This window comes from Perna viridis, chromosome 12 (assembly GCF_037379345.1).
Source record: "Perna viridis isolate PV_CMFRI_1.1 ecotype Kerala chromosome 12, ASM3737934v1, whole genome shotgun sequence".
Classification (NCBI taxonomy): Eukaryota; Metazoa; Mollusca; class Bivalvia; order Mytilida; family Mytilidae; genus Perna; species Perna viridis.
The window spans coordinates 8,463,807-8,477,697 of record NC_142456.1 but is presented as its reverse complement, the minus strand read 5'-3'; the positions used below and the strand labels follow the sequence as shown (position 1 = coordinate 8,477,697).

Genomic DNA, 13,891 nt, shown 5'->3' with positions numbered 1-13,891 from the left:
CATATTTTTCATGTCAGTAATACTTTTAAAATAAATTTCCCCATCCTCCCCATTCAAAATCCTCACCCCATACAATATACATGTACCTATCCCCATCTTCATTCCCGATACCCCCATGTACCATTGAATGGAAAGTGTTCCCCACACAAGTACTAAATTATCTGGCTTTTAAACAGACCCATATCTGTCAGACAAAAAAAATCCTTTACGTATATACAGTAATCAATCTTACTATAATATTTCATTAAAATACCTTGAGCCGTTCAGGAGGTCATTTGTCTTTTTTATATCTAAGTATGGTGCTTGCCTTTCTATTAAACTTTGTCGAAATTCCTTTACAATGTAAAGTGAGGTTACGTTGCGTTTACAAGAAATGTGGAAAGACAGACAGGGCGATACGATATCGCTAGTGACAGAAAGCTTTATAATTTCAGGGTGGGGACATTAAATTCTCACCAATTAGTAGATTAAGAAAATACAAACATAACCCTCTACACGTATCTGAAACGGTGTTATAGTTAAATAACTTGATGTTGGATTATCTCCCTTTGGAGCCATCTGCATTAATGCATTAGTCAAACATCGGGTGTATTTCGTGCTTAAAAAAACTGCGAAGTAGTTGATATTTCGAAAAGACAAATGTACTGTATGAAAAAAAAAAAAACAGTAGCTCTCTAACAATAATCTTCATGTATGACCCTTAGAGGCAGAACGGTACGACTTCTCATTATTTTAGTTTGTGTACCCTACTAAGTAAATACTTCCGGACACTGTGATTGGACAAATTGTGCTGATACCCAAAATGTTTTATAAATTCCAGGCTCTAACATTATTATACTTTCAAAAAATTGCATTATATTTTTTTAAAACCATTTCATATAAATATTATGAATATTTAAGATTTATGTGCCATTCGCAGAAAAAGGGGGGAACTTTGACCCCAAACATTATCTGCCTAAAATAGCAAAGAATCAAGACGGTTTCGCTATGACCTTAGTCGCAATTTTAGAGAGAAAAATGAAGATATTATTAGAAAAAAGTCAGTTTATAGCTACGTCATTGTTTTAAAGGTGTGAGTTTTTCAAAAGTTTCACTTTAGTCGCCTATGGGAAATAAATCGAACCGTTCTATCTAAAGTGATATATCTAACTGGTACGATAAATCAAAGACGTGCGTGAGTGTAATTCAAAACTAAATTATATTTATATAATATAATGTCGGCTACTGTCAACAAAATGGTAGTAAACAGCAACAATTCTATTTTATTGAAGGAGTTTGGCAAGGCGATCGAAGATCAAATGTGTTAAATTATAAAATAAAAAAAATTTTAAAAAAAAACAGACCATAGTGTGTATTGTAGGTAGCAGTCTTAAAAATCAGACTGGGGATGATTCTTGCATGTTAAAAAAACAAATTCACTTTTGCAGTTACAGACCACATTACCAGTCTTAGTTTGTAATTTTGCAATATATTTCAAAATACCATTAAGTTTTCATTCCTTGTGTTGCACATAGTAAAACTTTTTGGTGAAATATTTAGATTTTCGATGGTTTTGGTTTTGATTACTTTATATATATAATCAATGTTTGGATCTAAATCGTCCTACATGTATGTATTTGATTCTAATGCTGTTGATAATAGGTTACTATTTGAAATACGAGTACAGCATATCGGAATTTGCCATATTAATACAATTGTTTTTTTTTCTTTTGTATATAGGTTGTCGTGCCAGAGCCTGAAAAAAGAAAAAAAAACATTTTAAAATCACCATATCCCGCAGTGAAACTCGTTCAGTTGCTTACCAAACGCTCGTTAAATACATGAGGGAAAATATAAACAAAACAAAAATTTAAGATATATATTCGTTCTGCACAAAATCCACCGATCACGGGCCATTTATATTATCAAGAATAACTTGCGTGTCTTGTCGCTGTGTGAAAAGGACAATGTATATTTTTACTTCAAGGTCTTGTTGTTTTCTTACTAATATAGTTCGTACATTTTTATAGAAACGCTACCCATTTGTCACGACTTTATTCGTCAAGGTCACATTTGTTGATTTGCCTAAAGGTCACATTTGTTGATTTGCCTATCAGACGAGATTTTACTAAACATGAAAAGCTTAGCGGATACATGACAAATGCTCATTATGAAATATTATGCAATAAAGGTTGCGATGGGACACACCACATCATATCGAACATCAGCCGTAAAACGTCTGATGACTTTAACCGATTGTTACATAAGTATAGGCTTCCATAGCTTTTTTTTCGAGGACTGTTTAAAGTACCAATCCACACAAAATTAAGACACAGCAAATGGTAGAAGTGATTCAAGGTGCAGAAAAACCCACCGAAACAAACTTCGCTTTTCCTGTCTTCAAAATGACATATTTTTACGTAACTGCTAACATAGTTCTTTCTATTAACATGTCTGTATTTGGTTGTTTAAGCTCCCATTGCACCAAGATTGAAGTCATCACTATAGAAGTTTTATGGTCGTCATCATGAACTCGTGGATCGTTATGGTGTATCCATCTGCTCCATGAAAACTGATTTATTCAACGGGTCATAGTTTGCCCTTCCTTTTTCGTCTATCCCGTACTTGACTTTTTATGAGCAACTCGGCGGGTGTTTCTAGAAAAGCAGAGGACGCTTAATTAACCCAGTTTTTAGTGGAGTCCGAATTTGCTTTCGTTATTTGTATGTATGATTTTAGTTACTTTATGTTCTTTGTTGTGTATGTCTGTTTTCCATGTCTAGTCTTTGTCTCTGGATTACATTCCTTTGATTACCGCTATAACCTTGGTTCCCTTGATTACTCTTTCATAATCAATCAAATCAAAGAATGACAACTCTTGCAGAGTGACAATTCCATACAAAATTTTTAAAAAATTATTGCAAAAGTGCAAAAACGAAATGAAAAGTCATTTGGTCTGTGACTGAAATAGATATAAAAATAATGTTAGTTGTTTTTAACATGCATGTATCATTCCCTGTCTGATTTTTATGAAGACTGCTACTAAAACACAGGACAAAAAGTTCATTAAACTAATGCAAGATCTTGAATAAACGGTCCAACATGAAAACATATTACGTAATGATACTCAAATAACAGTCCAATGTGTAACTGTTCCACTAAATAACTACTTCGTAAAAATAAAACTTCTAAATTAACTGAAACCGCAGTAAAAATGTCCCCGGGCTTTAAATCTTGTAAGTTCATGGACAGAGACGCGACCAAGGCATGGGGTAAAAACCTTTACCAAAGAAAAATAAAAATAAAGTAATATACATCCCGAACTTAAACAATACATTGGACTATTTATACAGCGGAAAAAATTAATACCGAGACCAATTGACTGTTTACTTTGTTTGTGAGTGAACAAGAAATTAATGTCTATGTATGTACATGTAAATGATCTTAAAAATAACTTTATAGTTATTTAAGTAAAACAACACCAATCTGACGTGATATTGAAGTTCAATATAAGGAGGAAAATCTAAACAAATGTATACCAAAATAATCAACATCATTTGAGGCCTCAAAGATAAATCAAAATGCGGCTCTGACTGCTATTCTTGTTCTTTATGATTACACTTGCAAGTATCGAAGTACATGTACATAAATATGATACATGTAGTAACATACAGTCTGTAGATGACAAAAAGGTCCTGTGAAATGAACTAACATGGAAGTTGTTCCAGAATAATGGAATACAAATTCACCTTCAAACGCTTCGGTGGTCTCAGGGTAGAGTGTCGCCTCTTGTGGGGATGTCGTGCGTGGATCCTATCCCCGGTCAAGTCACACAAAGACTTTCGATTGGGTAGTCACTGCTTCTCCACCGTGGCTTCTCCGCCAAGCACGAGGTATTATCTAGACAGATGACTGGTGTGCTCTGAATAAGAATATTATAACCACATGAGGTTACCTGCGGGCTGTTGTTTTTTGGCGCGGTTTCACAAAAAGTCGTAAGTGTGAAATTTATCGTAAATCATTACGTCACAATGCTATTTTAGTTTATGACGCCATTACTTACGATCAATTTTACACTTGCGATTTTTTGTGAAACTGACACCTGATGCAGCGTGTCGGACTAGCATAAAACCGAGTATGTTTGATTGATAAAGCGTTTTCGTCCTGAAATGCATGCAAAATCTGCCATAGGACATTAAACCCAAGTCCATTAAACAACCAATCAATCGCAACCCTCAAACCAACACAATGTAGTCCCAGTCCATGCTACAGTGTGATCAGTTCTAACCTCTCAAGGGGACTCCTTAGACCAACACAATGTAGTCCCAGTCCAACCTACAGTGTGATCAGTTCTAACAGGGGACTGTCAGAAGAGCCGACTCTAGGACAGTTCTAAAAGTGTCATACAGAACAGTTCTAGAGCCAGCTCTTCTGACAGTTCTTGCAGACCCCGCTCAACGATAACAGTTCTAGTAGTAGAGCCAGCTTTTCTAGTAGAGTCGGCTCTGCTAGAACTGTCAGAAGAACTGGCTCTAGAAGTGTCCGAGAACTGTTCTAAATCTGCCATTGAACTGCTCTTCTGACAGTTCTACATGTACATTGTATAACAATTTTGTGAGAGGTTAAAGCTGATCTTATATGTGATTTCATTGGAGTTTGATGTGTTTTCAACATTTGATTTTATTTATTTTTTTACCCGAAATATTTGAGTATTCGTTCATACTGTACATGTAGATTTTAGACCAAGATTCTTCGTCCTTATTCTTAGTCACGCAAATGTCAATTCCTATTTATATCGTCCTTGTTTGAACGCTAACGTGACGGTCGAAGGACACAACAACTTTCAACGAATCAACTCGTACTGCCAAAGCAATTGAATTTATGTGGCTTGTGAGCGATATAGCAATAGTTCTTTCTATGCCAGTGAGAACAAAACTGCCAATGAAGGATGAGAAGAGCTTACTATTTTCAAGTGACTATATATATTACTGTACCACCAAATTGTGATCTGAAATCAGGTTACAACCAAAATTTCCGCTTAAAGCTCGCATGATTGTAGTTTAAATAAGGTGTCGAAAGTAAATGGTAAGTTACCACTCACCATACTTACATTTGTTTGGACTCAAAAATCTTAGATCTTGGATGACATTGGAGGGATTCCATTACTAAGCATAGCAATGCCCCTTTTGTTTAGCATTTAATTAAAGACTGGAAGCCTCTAAAACTGCCTAACTTTTATCGATTGTTTCTGAATATGAATTAATTGTCATTCAGTGACAAAAAGATATTATTTCTAAAATCTTTCTGTACATGTGACTGTTTAAATATACAGAGATTTTACTCCAAATCTTAAAATAGGGTATACTCTTATCCTACCGGTGCACTTGGTCCATGCTTTCAGGGATTATTTTTTTTTTAGACCAGTTTTTTTTGTATTAAATCTGAACAGAATGAAAACAATTTTCCAATGGATTATCATGTTGCTGTACTGATTTAATCATCGTCTTTTTGTTTTCATGCGCCCAAAGTAAAATTTAAGTAATATGTGGTCTAAAATAAAGCACAATTCAGCTCTTTACTACACTCTTTAAATTACTGACCACTTTCCATGCACCATACATGTAGCCATGTGCATATTTCCATTAATTTTCTTTTCAATGAGACGAGTTATTTATTTTGGGGATAGCTTCATCAATGATGTCGACATAGGTTTGTATTTGCCATTTTAAATAAAATGGGCAAAATTAAGACTTATGAATTGATACTAAATTTTGTAAATTGCAAAGTCTGCGAAAAATAAAACTGAAAAACTGTTCACAGTAGAAATACACTTTACTCACAACTCTTTAGTGATAGTTATTTTGTTTTATAGTTCATTAAACGAAAGTGTATTAGGGAAATAAGAAAAAAATATTTCGAAATTCTACGAGTTTTAAGGTTTTGAAAAACTCAAAATTTAAAAAATCAAATTACCGAAAAATACAGTATTACATGTAGCAAGCTTTGAATTCATTCTTCCGTCATCTCGCTGATCGCTGTAACTAAGACAAATACTAGAATGAAACATGAACTTGTCAATATTTGTTTCTGTTGTAAATAACTATGAATTTAACACGGATGATGACTTCCGTCTATTGATGTAAAGTTCTTGTCCTGTATTGCAGACAGTACCGTGGCTATAGAACGTCCGTTTACATTTAGCTAGGTATGGGTTTAATATGGACAAGTCCAGATGATCAGCGGTCATCTTTGATCGGGGATTTTGAATGCACAGTCAGTGTGGTTGGTACATGTAAATATGAGGACAAATATGAACAATATTAATATATACATGTAAATAAGTACCAGTCCATACAAATATAGACACTTCCTATGGTAGAGGCGACCCTTAGTGTAAAAAAAAAAAACTTCATAGTAACAATAGTCCTTTCTATAGTTTAGATATCTGTATTTACATTAAACTCCAAATCACAAATCAACTATATCAGACCAAACCCTGCTAAGTGCTGATTTCATAAACAATTTATCATAGTTCTTATCTCAAAAACGAAACAATTACATTAGATAATTAATTGGAATGAGTGAATAACAAGATATTATCACAAGTGCCGAAGTACGCCTGGATTTAACGAGTGTGCGGTACTTTTTCCGTGCACGAGTTAAATTTTAATGCGTTCTTGGCACGAGTGATCAAATTTTGGTTGTTCACGATAACCAGTTGATAATCCTTAAAGATTTTCTCCATTATTTGTTGCTATTTTCAACATGTTTTTATTTATTTTGTGTACGGCGAATCCTTGCAAGGATCAATTGAGTTTTCAAAATTTATAATCAAAATATTAATTTTAAAAAATAATCTTTGAAAATAGGTCAAGTGAATAAGCTTAGTTTAAAAAGTTTCGTTAAAAAATTTGAATCAAAGTCTTATGATTTTATGTACATTCAAGGTCTTGTGATTTTATTTATATGAACATTATGATAAAAAAGGAAAACTTTTTTATCCGTCATATGTATGACATAATCTATAAATATTTAAGAATTTATCGATCAACCCAATTTATTACATAATTCAGGAAGTGTATTGTTATATAAACAATTACCGTGAAACCTGTCTTACCCGAACCAGAAGGATACAAAGGTTTTACTGTACTAAGTACCAGTCCATATAAAATTCAAGCACTGCGGCAGTGCCTATGGTACAAGTGATTCAGTAGTTATAGAAAAAAAAATCACCAACCTTTTTTTTTTCGGTCTTCAGATGAAATATATGTAGGTCATACATTCATCTCACACTAAAATCAACTAAAACAAAGCAAATCAAGAACGGCAACTCTTGCAAAATGCTAATCTCATGTACAGTTATGTATCTTATCTCAAAAGCGCAACATCCAAATGAAAAATTGAGGCATATTGTGTTGTATGTAACTGATTCTGAATAGGATATAAAAGTAAAGTTGCTGGGTTTTTGACATGCATAAATCACCTCCTGTCTGTTTTTTTTTATAAAGACTGCCGCTTATAAGTAAAATAAATAGAGACCATACACATGAACTATATACGGTAAATAAATCAAAGTACTAAAGTACTGAATCAAAATTGTACATTGATTGTTTAAATAAAATAAAAGGGAAGTTTCAAACTATCTTTGTTAATATCAATTGAAGTCTTTGATTGAAATTCACCATTCCGAATTTGATTGACATTTAACTTGTCTAAAATGTCATACAAAATGCACGTGTTATTGTAGCAGTGCGTAATATTCAGGTTCGTTTACATGGAACTCTTAGATCAATGAACACAGAACCCTCCGAAATCCTGCACAATCGAACTTCAAACTAGTAGTTGGCCTTTTCCAGTTTCTAAATTTTCAAGTCGGAATTCAATTTAGCGAACTCTAGGTCGAACTATCTGTAAAATCATTAAACTTGAGTCACAACTGGCAAACTAAAGTGAATAGTTGTAGTGCTACAAATTGTCGCATAGTCTCGTATGCATCCTATATAAGCTCGTAGATTCTGGGTACCTAATTCCGGAGACAAGTACATTATCATAAATGCCGAAGTCTTAGAATATGATTTCAACAATAAGGTCTGGTGAAGGATATGATAGCCATGTGCGCACTTAAGTTCCTTGAACACCTACATCTAGTTTTGAAGTAAAACATTATATTTTCCTAACCTGTGGTCAAAAAGCCAAAATAGAGTGATTCTTAAAATAGCAAGAATACAAGAAGGTAAACTGACATCAATTGCTTTGTCAAAATTATTATACCAAGGGTACCGACGCAGCAAATTTCTATTTTTGTCATCTCTTTTCAAGGCCACAAAACAGTGACCGTACTAAAAAAACGACCTTCGATCTTAAGTTGATTAAAGGATGTCAATAACTGTGAAATATATAGCAGTTTCAATTTGTTTGCAATTGACATCAATTATTTTTTTTATATTTATTTATATCTATATATATATTTATTTATATTTATTATATATATTTATTTACTACTAGAAGTATCAGGTAGGTTATGGTTTTTTTTTGAAAGAGGAAAAAAGGAAAATGCACATGTAGACATGTGTACTAATGTACTTAGCTACAATATTAATGTAACGACTGCACAATGATTGGTGACACTGATCCTAGTATCGATGGTTTCATCTATAACTCACATATTAATAATTAAGTGATTTGTATTATAGTGGAACCGACAATAAAATATGAAAAAATGCGAAGCAAAAACAAACAATAATCGATTCCTTAATGCTGTTTAGATTAGTGGATATGGCGCAGTTTTTTTTTACAGTTACATGGACAATTTTTATATGTATATATTTTTACGAACTGTTACACACACAGTACTTCGTTTTCTCGGACTTGACCATAAAAGGGTAGCACGATGGTTCTCCCGTGCAAGAATCAGAAAGTACTCCCTCATCTAGAGCAACAGAGTTCACAATTGTTTTCATTGTGCGATTCGTGTAGTTCGTGTTCTGACTGCAAGCTTAAGTCACAATGCTCTTGCCATTTGTCCTTCGCCTACTTTCCATTTGCGGTTCTCCGTATTGCCTTGTGTAATAGGTTCCGGGGTTAGACTCCCTCCCTTTTTGTTGGGAAATTATATTACATGTAATTTTGTATAAAATCTGAAGCAAAAATGAACAAATAATAACCAGGAAGCCCCCTTTTTCTGAAACCTCTCTTGAACCCCTTTTCAAAATTGCTATATCCGTTCAAGGTCTGTTAACTTATTGATAAAAGTTGAAAAATTTTCGTCAATCAAAATTTTCTAGATTACTTTAAAAGGAAATAAATTCATTCCTAATTTTATATTTTCATTTGAACAAGTAAGTTGTAAGTATGTTACAAGCGTATAAAAGCATATGAGCCACTATATCGCTTGAGTGAGAAGGCTGACATTAAAAATATATATATATAAATGCACATAATTATTTCAATGTGCAATCTGTCGCCATTTTTGTCATATTTGTTTCTGCTCAAATGTAGGCTGTGCTGCTACTTTAAAAAGCGTCGATACACATGTACTGGATTGTACAAAAAAATCACTGTTCTTCATGATCAATAATAATTCAACCAAGCTCTATTTTTTAACTTGTGATCAGACAGCCTTGAAATTATTGATTACAGAGGACGTTCTAAAAACTGCCTTCCACCTTCCTTGCAATTGCGTCACCAACAATCCTACTTAGTCAAACTATGTAGTCATGTGACTAGAAACTTGACACGGAATGTCTCTGTTTACTTCCTATCATGCGCACCTTACGTTGTATTTGAGAAATTACAAGTTTATTTGTTTTTGTGGTTTGTAGGCCACGAATTACGTACATAGTTACACACGGCCTTGATAAGAATTTTAACGTTATCTTTATGGAGCACAAGGACTCGGTGTCAATATTTGATGAAGGTTATGCAGGACTCGAGAGTATCTTTGTTATCAAACATTGGATATCAATACAATTACTTATGATCGACCAATATTTTCATATTATCTATTCACGTTACACTGGCAGACAGTTTAAAAAGTTTTAAGCCAGCCATAAAAGTCAAATATTTTAAATTAACACATTAAACTCTAGAGTTATTTTATTCGACTACGATTGAATTCAAAGTGCCGAAGCACTGGGTCAGTGGAGGTTTGAATGACCCGAACTTATATATGCTTATTATGTGTTTAAAAATTGTGTATACCAAATATAATACGTTAATTTTATTAACACGAAGCCTTTTAAACTTCTCTTATTTTTGTATTTTAATTTGTTCTTTTGCGGTGTATGTTGTTCGTTCTTCGTATGTTTCCTCAGTTGATTTTTTATGAGCAAATCGGCGGGTGTTTCTAGAAAAGCAGAGGACGCGTACCCTACTGGTGCACGTGGTCCATCCCAGTTTTTAGTGGAGTCCGAGTTGCTCATTTGCTTTTGTTACTTTGTATGTATGATTTTAGTTACTTTATGTTCTTTGTTGTGTGTGTTTGTTCCCCATGTCGGATCTTTGTCCCTGGATTACATTTTTTTATTACCTCGGTTCTCTTGATTACTCTTTGTACAATGCAACGTCGATATTCCTAATAAACTGTGTGTCATGTGAACTATTTTTTGATGAATACGATTGAGTGCAATGTAATTGACTAATTTAAACAATTGATTCTTTCTTTAAGATATTTAAAATAAAGAACGGGAACATCGAGCACTAGGAATTGCCATGTTTAACGTATGTAAACTAGCAGCCAAAGTGCGGATCCAACAAAGGGATAGAACAATTTTTCGTAATTGCCAAATAGTGTAAATTGCATTTTGGGTTATAACTATGATAGAAAATCAAGATTTTTTGCTTTTGAAATACAGATGAAATCCATTCTAACCTTTTACAAAACTGTCCTAGAACTGTCAGAAGAACAGTTCTATTACAGATTTTAGAACAGTTCTATGAAAGGTCTAGAGCAAGCTCTTCAGACAGTTCTATCAGAGCTGGCTCTGGTAGCAGATCAGTTTTCGTGAAGCCAATTCTTCTGACAAAGAACTGCTCTCGTACTAGATTTGTAGAAGGGATAAGATAAAATGACATTAAATATTATTATAAGGGTTGTAACAAGTTAGTTTAAAATTGATCGCGAAAGTAATGGCAAAAATTAAGAACAATTCAATACATTTATTTTATCCCAAGTGATTGAATTGATTCGTTTTCTGCACGAGACCGACATTTCTGAAATAACGATAAAAAAGGAATACAAATTTTGAGGTTTTCACAAAAAAGTCAATCCCAGTCATCAATAATACTAAGAATTGCTCTATTTCTCTTTATCAGATGTAGTTTTACATTTTATCGGTAATAATACATATATACATTCTTCTAACGAGGAAATTTCAGGATGTTTCACAGTTTTTTAGAACTTAGTATTGCTTCATGTGTCAAAAGTATTCTAACAAACTGATACATAAACATACACCAACCAGTGAATATTTACTTTTTATTCCCATTTTGTTAGGTTTTCAAATAAGGTAAGAGTAATCACACTAGCAAAACGTACCAAGATAGGTCTAAATTCATTCATTTTATACCTGTTCATCCAATTTGAGGTTTTCGCAGTGAAGTTATTTGTAAGTGCTCGCACTGATCTATGATACTCAGAATTGTCATAATATTCTTTTCTTATATATTGTTTTTTAAACATTTTCAGGATTTTTTTTCCATTTTTTTAATCTTCTATCGGCATTTTTTTTCTTTGTCGTATTGGTCGAAGCGGTCGTATTGGTCCCAACATATTGCCGAGGTAAAATACGGCTATCGAGGCCAATACGATTGACTGAAACCTATAACAGGGCCAATATGAAATTACATATTTATTGACAATTTTATTAAACCTTTTCAATAAGGTGATTTGTAGAACAGTTGTTTTCGTGTTTTAACAAGAAAATGTAGGTTTATTTGCATTTATAAGTCTTAAATATCCTTTTTGTATAAATTGGAAGATTTCTTTGTGTTTCTGCAGCTTTTATTCCTGGTGATCAAAATTCATGAAATCAAATTCTAACTCAAAATGGCGGTGTCAAACGACCGGAAGTTATGATGCCGTATTGGTCCTGGTTTCATCCATATTGGCCCCGTATAGATGCCCGGTTTGAATTCATATCAATTGGTCAGTTTTTGACATGCCTTAACATATTTTGGGTAGTTGGTTAATAAAGGGTACTTGAAATTGGTTTAGGGGTATGAAATAGGGTATACCATATAGGTCTATGGGTGCGATTTAGAGAATGCGATATAGGTATAGGCGTGTGATATAGGTACTTGAAATGGGTTTAGGGGTGTGATATAGGGCATGCGTTATTGGTCTATGGGTGTGATATAGAATGCAATATAGGTCTAGGGGTGTGATATACAGTATCAGATGTGTCTAGGATTGTGATATATGGTATGTGATACAGGTCTAGGGGTGTGATATAGGGTATGCGATATAGGTCTATGGGTATGATATAGGTTATGCGATAAAGGTCTATGGTTGGTGTGGAAGTTTGGATTTTAGGCATATGTACATGTACAAGTGTATGTGTAATGTCATGGCTCATGTGTCCACTCACATTCCAAGGACATTACTTTATTTCACTGGATACCGCTCCTTTTTGATAATTCAAGATTACCTACTGAACGTGATAAATATGCTACATGATCTCCTTTCATTCTTATCGTTGAAACAGAGACATTGTTTATGTCTCTATTTTGAAATCATAATAATTTAACAATTATGTTTATTTTCTATTTTAAATACTTCTTTGTTTGCTACATGTATGTACATGTGTGTTTACCGTTTTATATTATATATTTACATGTAGTAATTAACATATATGTACACAGTGTTTGCATTTTATGTACAGACGTTAAATTCCTGGGATCAAATTAAGCACACATGAAATTTTCCAATAAAAGGAGGGGTGCCAACCCCATGCACCCTCCCCTGGATTCGCCACTGTAATCTATACTTACCACGCTAAAAGGTGACATTGCAGCTCCGAAAGTCCGTCATAAGAAGCTCCCGACATCTTCATTAAAAGGGTCAGATCGAGAGAAATAAATTGGCAAATCTCGATTGAGCTTTCCTCCCTGCGAATGTTCGGGTCAATTTGACAAAATAGTCCAGCCCTCTTCGTCAAAATGGTTAATATCACATAATCATTGAAATCTTGCAGTTCTACACATATTGAATAGCCTCAATATCGTTACACGCCCATGTCGTACGTAAAGTAAACATCACATATTTGACATGGAGTATGATCGGCGGCGGAGCGATATCTTAATGCAAACTTTGCAAGGAGAATAACCCACGGAGTGTTATTTTGGTAGTTATATGTTGAAATGTCTACCTTGGTTACGTAATATGGTTGCCGAAGATCTCTAAGTCAAGTTCAGTCTATAAATAGACTTCCTTGACAAACAGGGAAATGATCAAAATGACACTTCCTAGTGCCATAATTTCAAGAATGGTCAACAGATTGTTCTGAAATTTGCACCAAAAATAGATATTGAAACTGAATATTTTATCAATTTACATTCATCATCAATCTGCTTCATTTTCAAAATAAAAAGGCAAAAACTGTCATAAAAAGGTTAAATTAGTAAAATAGGGCAATAACTAAATTATCTTGAAATGTATATGGAAGATGGATCTCTTCTAGAGCCTATAGCAAGATGTCTCAGATTTCTTCTATCTGTTATATTTTTTGAGATATAGAGAAAATATATGATAATACGCCTATGTTCTATTTTCAGTAACACCTGCCATGTTTTTCTTTTAGGCCAGGTGAGCTAAAAACAGATATGAAAGAAGAAAAACGGTGAATATTAACAATTGATTCTCATTTTTGAGGTTTTCAAACAACACGAGCAAAAATGTATCTAAATCCATTCA

At 33.6% G+C, this 13,891-nt stretch overlaps 1 long non-coding RNA gene across 5 annotated transcripts in view; it reads right to left on the bottom strand.

Annotated features, from left to right (window-relative positions):
- Positions 1-13,446, bottom strand: part of LOC148601085 (uncharacterized) — a 31,356-nt gene extending 17,910 nt beyond the window's left edge. Inside the window, exons 1-3 of one of the 5 annotated variants that reach the window (XR_015917118.1) lie at positions 12,970-13,368; positions 3,729-3,901; positions 1,243-1,735 (exon numbers count right to left, since the gene is read on the bottom strand). This is a non-coding gene — a long non-coding RNA (uncharacterized LOC148601085). Of the gene's footprint in view, positions 1-1,242; positions 1,736-3,728; positions 3,902-12,969 lie in introns of those variants that run through there. The other 4 variants (XR_015917117.1, XR_015917120.1, XR_015917119.1 and 1 more) reach the window with 4 other exon arrangements.
- Between the last annotated feature and the right edge of the window lie 445 nt (positions 13,447-13,891).